Source organism: Canis lupus, chromosome 21 (genome assembly GCF_003254725.2).
Source record: "Canis lupus dingo isolate Sandy chromosome 21, ASM325472v2, whole genome shotgun sequence".
Lineage (NCBI taxonomy): Eukaryota > Metazoa > Chordata > Mammalia > Carnivora > Canidae > Canis > Canis lupus.
The window spans coordinates 4,946,590-4,955,850 of NC_064263.1; the positions used below are offsets into that span (position 1 = coordinate 4,946,590).

The following is a 9,261-nucleotide window of genomic DNA, read 5'->3' on the forward strand; positions in this document are numbered from 1 at the left end:
TGCATTTTTACAGTCTTTATCCCATTTTATAGATAGCTGAAAAGGTTCCAGTCCTCTTCAGGAAAGGATGTTAGCAATGTAAGCATTGGGGCAGGGAGCCATGGGTAGTGGTCCTCGTGTTTTATTACATTGTAGAGTGCAAGAAAGTAGAGAAAGTACTTATAATGTAAAAAAGAAAGGTATAGGCAATAAATTTAAGAAAAGTTAGATACAGGGGATCCCTGGGTGGCCCAGTGGTTTGGCGCCTGGCTTCAGCCCAGGGCATGATCCTGGAGACCCGGAATCGAGTCCCACGTTGGGCTCCCTGCATGGAGCCTGCTTCTCCTCTGTGTCTCTGCCTCTCTCTCTCTCTCTTTCTCTCTCTCTCTCTCTCTCTCGAATAAATAAATAAATAAAATCTTTAGGAAAAAAAGAAAAGTTAGATACAAATGTATGTAGATGGATCACTTCTTGGTTCTTGTTCTGAGCCTGGTAAAGTGAAGGTGACGACTGAGCAACCGTTAAATAATAAACAGGTATCACTTCCTGAGGTAACTCTTCAGTTAAAGTACTTTTCCTTTAAGAAAAAATTTAACGTGTTGAGATATTATAGATTCAATTTTCTGCGTAATTACTTTCCCCCATTCACATGAATAATCAAGTTAGCTACATTTAACCTAGAACTAGGTAAACTCAAAATGTCATTAAAAAGCAAAGTCATTATTCTGAAATACCACAAGATGGTGATGTTGCTCCATTTGAAATGTCTAAACCCAAAACAGAAACACTGAACTTTCTCCAGAGACCTTAAGTTTTCTTTATCAAAAAATTAAGATTTCAAGATTATCTGCGTTTCCAAATAAAAGAATCATGAAGAATCAAAACCATCTATGTTATAAAATTCTAAGAGTGATTTCCACTTTACATGTGATTCAGTGGAGTGTGAATCATGTCTTTGTCTCTCTGCGGGCTGTATGCTTTTTTTGTCTTGTGTGGAGCTTCAAGGTGTGTGTGTGTGTGTGTGTGTGGTTTATGTTCCAGATGTCTATTATAATCTTTTCCCTCTGTTCCCTTGTTGCTCTATATGTATGCCTCCCCTGTGGCGATTCTGTGTGTCACTGTTAATTGTCTCTCCCATTAAATTTTGTCTAATACACGATTGCAACCTCAGTGTCAAATAAATGTGTGTGTGCATTTGTCTTGTGAACAAAGGTTGGTATGCCATTTTTTTCTTTCTATTCTTCATCTCTTCTGTTTTTTCACTAAAAAATATTAATACAGCAGTGGTATCTGGATACTCTATAGCTATGATAAAAAAATATTTTTTTCTTTTCCCTGTTCTTTGGCTCTCCTTTCTCCTTCTATCTCTTTCCATAATATTCACTAAATGTTTGGTTTTTAAAAATTAATTATCAAATTGAATTATGAAATAGGGAAACATTTTATATATTTTACATGTTCCCGTGGGGGGGGGGGGGGATGTGTTCATGGATTTTTTTTTTTTTTTTTATTCCTCTGGAGGCCTTGTACTTGATATAGAAAGGGTCTCCTATTCAATTGATTTATGTGGTTTATGAACACGGATTAAATAGAAGAGAAAAAAAATCTAATTTGGATCCATTATATCAGTCAGAAACAACTGTCTGGAGAGCAAATTTAGATTGTTTTTTTCTAAAATGTTTCTACAAAAGGCTTGGCCACCTATTGATTGATTTTTTTATTTTAATCTAACATAGAGCCAAGTTGCCTAATTCCTATCATATTCATGAAATAATGAAATATTTTCTCTTTACAAAGTAACTGTATCCTTCTCATCATTCCTATTCAACATCATACTGGAAGTCGCACTAACACAATAAAACAAGAAGGAAGTAAAGCATACAGTTTGGGTAGGAAGAAATAAAACTGCCTTTGCTCACAAGTGACATGAATACTTTTATGCACAAAATCTGAAAGAATTGACCAAAAAATTATTGGAACTAATTAATGATTCTAGAAGGTTGCAGAATACAAGGTTAATAAAAAAATTAAAAATTTAAAAATTAAAAAAACAATTTCTTTCCTATATACCAGCAACAAATAATTGAAATTTGAAATTAGAAACATAGCACCATTTACATTAGAACCAACCCCCAAAATTAGATATTTAGGTATAAGCCTAACAAATTAGGTATAAAATCTATGTGAGGAAAACTCTAAAACTCTGATAACAAAAATCAAAAAGGTCTAAATAAATGGAGAGGTATTCATTGCTCAAGGAGAGGAAGATTCAATATTGTCAAGATGTCAGTTTTCCCCAACTTGAACTATACATTCAGTGAAATCTCTCAATCAATATCCCAGCAAGTTACATTATGGATACTGACATACTGATTCTACAGTTTATATGGGAAGCAAAAGAATCAGAATAGCCAGCACAATACTGAAGGTAAAGTGTTAATTCTTACACTTAGTATTACAATTCTTATTGTAAAGAGTTCTTTACAATAAGAGAATTAACACCACATGACTAACAATAAAGGTATAGTTACCAAAACAGTGTGGTGTTGGTAAAAGAATAGACAAATTAATGAAATAAAATGGGGAACTCAAAAGTAAACCTGCACAAATACAGTCAACTGATCTCAGACAAAGGAGCAAAGACAATTAAATATACACAGAACACTCTTTTCAACAAATGGTGCTGGATCTACTGGACATAAACATGCAAAAAATAAATGTAGTCATGGGCCTTACACCCTATAAAAAATTAACCCCACATTTTTTATAGACTTAAATGTAAAATTAAAAACTATAAAACTTGTAGAAGATAATATAGTAAAAAATCTAAGTGCCCTTGGGTTTGGTGAAGGCTGCTTTAGATATAACCCCAAACTTATGATCCATGGAAATAAGCATTGGTCGTTTAAACTTCATTAAAATGAAAAACTTCTGCTCAGCAAAAGACACTGGTAAGAAATGAAAATCCACAGAAAATGTTTTCAAAACACAAATCTGATAAAAAAAAATTTGTATACAAAGTATGCCAAGAACTCTTAACTCCCAAGAATAATAGCCCAAATAAAAAGATAGCAAAATATCTAAACATGAATCTCACCAAGTAAAACATATAGATGACAAGCATATGAAAAGATGCTCAATAGCAAATATAATTAGGGAATTGCAAATTAAAAAAATAAGACAACTGCATACCTATTAGAATGGTTAAATCCAAAACACCGAGGGTATAGAGCAAGAGGAACTTTCATTCATGGCTGGTGGAATGCAAAATGGTATAGCCACTTTGGAAAACTGTTTGACAGTTTCTTACAAAGCTAACCATAGTCTTACCACATCATTCAGTAGTTGTACTCCTAGATATTTACCTAAATGAGTTGAAATTTTATGTTCACACAAAAACCTGTGTACAAATGTTAATAGCAGCTTTATTCATAATTGCTCAAAATTGGAGGGAATCAAGATGTCCTCTATCAGGGGAATGTATAAACTGTGGTACATCCATACAATGGAATACTATTCAGTCCTAAGAAGAAATGAGCTATCAAGCCATGGAAATACGCAGGGGAAATTAGATGCATATTGCTAAGTAGATAAGCCAGACTGTAAATGCTGCAGTGTGTGATTCCAACTACATGACATTCTTGAAAAGGCTAAATGATGGAGAGTAAAGAGATCAGTGGTCGCCAAGGGTTCAAAGAGAGCAAGGAAAAAAGGGAGTGATTAAAAGATGGAACACCTGGGGCACCTGAGTAGCTCAGGCAGTTAAGTGTCACACTCAATTTTGGCTCAGGTCATGATCTCAGGGTCATGAGATGGAGCCAGGCTCCATGCTTAGTGAGAAGTCTGCTTGAGATTCTTGCCTTCTGCCCCATCTCAAATCTACCAATCAATCAATCTTTTTTAAAAAGAAAGGAACACCAGATTTGGAGGGCAGTGAAACAATTCTGTATGACACCATAATGGTTGATACGTGGTGTTATGCAGAACACTTAGAACTATACAACACAAAGAGTGAACCCTAATAAACTGTGGGCCTTAGTTGATAATAATGTTTCATTATTATAACAAATGATTATAACAAATGTGCCACACACTAAAGGGAGGCGTTAATAATTAGATAAACTGCAAGGAGGCAGTGGAGAAAAAGTTTTTGAGAACTCTCTGTACACTCTGCATAATTTTTCTTTAAACCTACAACTGCTCTAAAAATAAGATCTATTAATTTAAATAAAAACAGATAACGATATTACATATTATGATACTTTTTTTTTACACCATTACCTTTTTATTCTCTTTTATCATTCAGGTTTTTTCAGAACATTATAGTCTGCATAAAGGGAAAGAAATCACATTTTAAAAACTCAATTTGTCCAATTTTTAAACTCAATATATGAAACCATGACATATCTCTTAGGAATAAAAAACATTCAAAAATTATTTTGGGGGACACCTGGGTGGCTCAGCGGTTGAGCATCTGCCTTTGGCTCAGGGCATGATCCCAGAGTTCCGGGATAGAATCCCACAGGGAGCCTGCTTCTCCCTCTCTGCCTGTGCCTCCTTCTCTCTGTCTCTCAGGAATAAATAAATAAAATCTTTTTTAAAAAATTATTTTGGTATTAAGATTAAAGATTAAGACCAACTTCCAGGTAAGTCAAGTGTTTTCATTCCAGTGATTTTATAGAAATGAGATAATGATGTGTACGATTTGAAATACTCAAATCCTTGAAGATCTCTGCCCTACCATTTAAATAAAAACTAACATGTTGGCATAGTTTCAGTGGCTTTCAATTTCCTGTTTGATTTCAGAAATGTACAGATGATCTTTGGCTTGAGCTACTTCCATTATGACAATGGCCTTCAGGGCTTTCTTACCTGCAGCTTTCATTCCCAGGCCCCTGTATAGCCCTCCCAGCTTCAACTACAGGGAAGCCACAGTGAGGGGATACAGAGGATAATGTTTAATGATTTTTCTGTCCATATTGCAGGGCTCCTTCCCAGTTGTGCATGTACAAGCAGACACTCATGACCTGCAACATGTACACACTGCTCTTCTCAAATCAGTGCGCTCACAGATCTCCAGCAGCTCACTACAGGATTTGTAGTGCTTTGCCCTCTGGAAGTCCTTGATGAACATTGTGTACATATCTGACCATGCCTTGGACAGTTTCTGCCTTTGGAGGAATGGCTGAGCTTCTGGATTTCCACCTTGGCCTTACGTTGTCTTTGGTGGTACATTCCTGGCACCATCAAGTAAAGAAGGAAGAACCTCTTAACCAATCTTCCTGTCTTCTGTTGGGTACAGATCAATGTAGATGGTAAAAACCTCCTCTCCAAGGTTGATACTCTGTATACTCCTAACGTCTGCCAAGGTCCCCTTCTGGGCCACAATGACATCGGGGCAACCTCAGGGAATATTGCTGATCCCAAATGAGAAAGATCTTCATCTTTGAAGATGAAACCATTACAGTTACCTGGTGCAAAGAGTACCAACAAGCTATCACTGTCAGGGACTTGGAGGTGCTTGGAGTGAAAGTGATGAAGAGCACCAATGTCATTCCGAATTAAGTCCTTCTTCTCATTGTCTGATTAATCCAGATGTGATTCAAACTCCTTCACAGCTAACAATTTCTCTGAAGGATTTTTCTCTGGGTGGATTTTCTAGCTGGCCAAAATCCTTGCAGTTAGTCCTACAGTCTCCAAGGGATTCCATTTACCCCCAAAAACAACATTCCAGCTTGTGCATAGGCCAATCTTCTTTCTGATACTCCACATGGTAGTAATATGCCTACCTGCTTACATCTTCTATATCTGTACAGTAGTTTTTCCTGGCGAAGCAGTACTTGCAGTGGTTGCCCTGTTCCTTGACCATGAGCACCTAGGCACATAGGCATATGCCTGGCAGGAGAAGAGCAAGTCCTCCACGTGGAAGGGTTGCCATCGTCTGCAGCCTTCATGCTGGCAGTGGGGTGGGACTGGTGGGGCAGGTGCTGAGGGACACCTGGCATCTCCCTCCTGGGAGTGGTGGCTCCCTGCAAGCTATTATTAAAGAAGTGTCAGATCTGTGGGGTGGGGGTTGGGGGGGCAAGCTATAATATTTTTAATGCCTATTCAGAGCAGATGTGTGAAGCTAACTGGAGCGCTATTATAACATTGTGAGTTTCAAAGAAAACAGCATAAAATGCATATATCTAAGTGGTCTAATCATCTAATAATGCACTTACTGTGTTTTAAGAGATTTTAATAAGACCTTTTCATTAACTGTGGGATCCAAGATCCTATTGTTAGATGTAGAAAACTCTAGCGAACATGAGATTAGTATTGAAGATGTAGTTAGGACCCTAAATTCTTTAACAAGGGCTATCCCAATTAGACTTATGCATATACTTTTTAAATTTTGGCAAATAAATGATGGAATGAATGAATGAATGTGTATGTAGGTTGTATAACAACTCATGCCTTAGTCCTTTATATTGATTTCTGGTTTTCATCTACAGCCAATAAATGAAGTATGTGATATTCATTATTCCTCCTCTTGACTCCATTGAGCAAAAGATAATCATAAGCCTCAACTACAAATTCTTTAATGCACCTTGACTAAAAATTTTAATAGGAGTCAGAAGATGTATATCTCAGCATCTGAATTAGAAATTCAATGGAAATCTATTACCATAGATGTTTTAAGAATATAAATCTCACAACAAACCATTATATGTTGTTAATTAGACAAAAGAGAGGTTTAGTAACTACACAAGTTGTCATAAGATACTAATCAATGTTATTTGCACCATCAGAATTTGAGGTTTGTTTCTAGATCTATTTCTTAAAAATGGCACAAAAATGCTGTAATATTGAAATTGTTTGATTAGAAAACCAAAAATTGCGTTGTAAACTTGAGCTTAAAAATAGATTTTAGGGATTTCCATTTGTTAGAAAACTTATCATAGAAAACTGTTATTCACATAAATTGCAATCTATGTTGACATAGGGGTTAATTTGATCTTAGTTTATTATGACCTCACTGAGATAGCTCAAATTAACTAAAGATTATGTAGGTTTTCTTGAAATTAGAGAAATAGCTAAATGTTGTAAAAATTAATTTTATAGATAAAAATAAAATGTTTACAAGTTTAAAATACAACTCAAAGCCTCAATTTACCTAAATTGTTGGATATACTGATCTAGATGGAACAAAGGAAAATGGCCTTACTTGGAAATGTAGAGTTGATATTTATAAAAGGTTAGACTAGTGATAGAAATCATATCAGGGATAAGACCATTCAGGGATTATGTGGCAAGGAAGAGCAGGGTAGAGGAGCTAAGAGAATGCCAAGAAATACCTCCAATTCCAATAGGAAGAAGAGTCTATAAAGGAAAATCAGAAAGAATGGCCAGGTTAGTGTTGTTGAAACATTACTGAACTTCCACTATAATTTCTTCCATTTTACTAATCCACTTCCTTTTCTCATATATTAAAATTGCAAAATAATAAATGAGAATCAGTGCGCCGGGCATACTGATTCTCCATCTAGAAAGGTTATGTGGTATGTAGCTAATCATACCAAATAGAAAACAAGCACAATACAGTTTTTTTTGTTTAATCTCTTACTAGCTGCTTAACCTTAGGTAAGTTAGTAAGCCTCTCTATGCCTATTTCCTCTTCAGTACAAGAGATACAATGACGTATACTACCTGCATCATATGGTAAATGTTCAGTGAATGATATCCATTATTATTGTTATTGTAGCATAGTTAGTAATTTTAAATGGACAAGAGAGAAAAGGTCAATCTCTTGTCCTAAATGCCAGAAACAACCACAAATTCCTGTGGGGGGAAAAAAAAAGTTTATACAAAGAAAGGCACATTATTTGGTGTCTAATTCTTTCTGGATTTCCCTTAATTTTTTTTTTATATTCCATAATTGGGTATATTTCGATGGCAAAATGTGGTTCTTTGAAACTAGAGAAGTTAAAGAAAAGACTAACATTCCAAAACTCACAATACTTATTGTAAAAACAGATCCCCAAGGGTTGAAAACAGTATGTGGTATGTAGTAAGCACTAAGTAAATATTCATTGAATGCGTAATTGAAAGCTTCTGAAAACATTTTTATTTCTGTTTGGTAATTTGATCAGTGCTTTCCTTATAACCCTTCAATGTGAATGAATCATGAGCCTCAGGATTGAAACAGCATCTCATCCAACAACCAGTATAGTGACTGAACCCCTTTGCTATAGTTTAGTGATCTGGCAGTCTAATCACAATTTTAGCTCTACTAGTTATAGAAAACCATATACTTCAGGGGGAAGTTCACCATGTCTGGAGACAATTCTAACATCCAGTTAAGCCTTTTATTGAGCCTAATTCCCTGTTGTTAGCTGATCCACAGGGAAATAAAATAAATTGCTCTTTAATGCTAAGAGCAATAAATAGTTCTCTTGCTAAATACCTAGTACTTAGAACAATTTCTGGCATATGTTAAGTCTTCTGTAAATATTCATTATTATGTTGTTAATGTACATTTCATTAATTACTGGTTGATAATAAGCTACTCATAGCCTTTTCTACATTGGCTCCCACAAACCAGATTCTTCTCCATCCTACACATTGTATGTTGAGCAGATGTGGACAAAAGGACACCACCAGTCATCTTTAACAAACTATTTCACTAGATTTTTATTTTAAGATTTGATTTATTTATTTGACCGAGAGAGAGAGAGCACAAGCAGGGAGAGCTGAAAAGAGAGAGGGAAAAGCAGGTTCCCAGCTGGGCAGGGAGCCCAACATGCGGCTCAATCCCAGGACTGCGAGATCATGACCCCAGCCGAAAGTAGACCCTTAAACTACTGAGCCACTCAGGTGCCCCTATTTCATTAGATGATAGAATTTATCAATCATTCACGCTTGGATTTATTTCCTTCAGTGCATTTTTTAAAATGCTCTTAAATGTTACAGAGTAGGAAAAGGTGTCCTAAATCTGGTAAACAGAAAATAAATGTCTACTTTTATTTTGAAGCTTTTGTGTACTGTGCTTTTTAAAAATGCTATGTAACCTTGTACATTGTTATGAACTAACAAGAAATATGTTGAATCCTTGAAAATTAATTTTGACTTTAGAATATCTGCAGGGCTTTTTGTCAAGCCAAATCAGGTTCAACCTAGTTATAGCCTAATTAGGCTAAATTCACATATTTAAGCAAGAATGATGACCACAGCTTGATTAGAAGGCAACTCTGTCAAGCTACAGGGTATATGATTAATATTAATGCATCTATCTATAAAAAA

The 9,261-nt window shown here is 35.6% G+C and overlaps 1 pseudogene; it reads right to left on the reverse strand.

Annotated features, from left to right (window-relative positions):
* Positions 1-1,901: 1,901 nt before the first annotated feature.
* On the reverse strand, positions 1,902-8,575 carry LOC112641920 (N-lysine methyltransferase SMYD2-like; annotated as a pseudogene).
* Between the last annotated feature and the right edge of the window lie 686 nt (positions 8,576-9,261).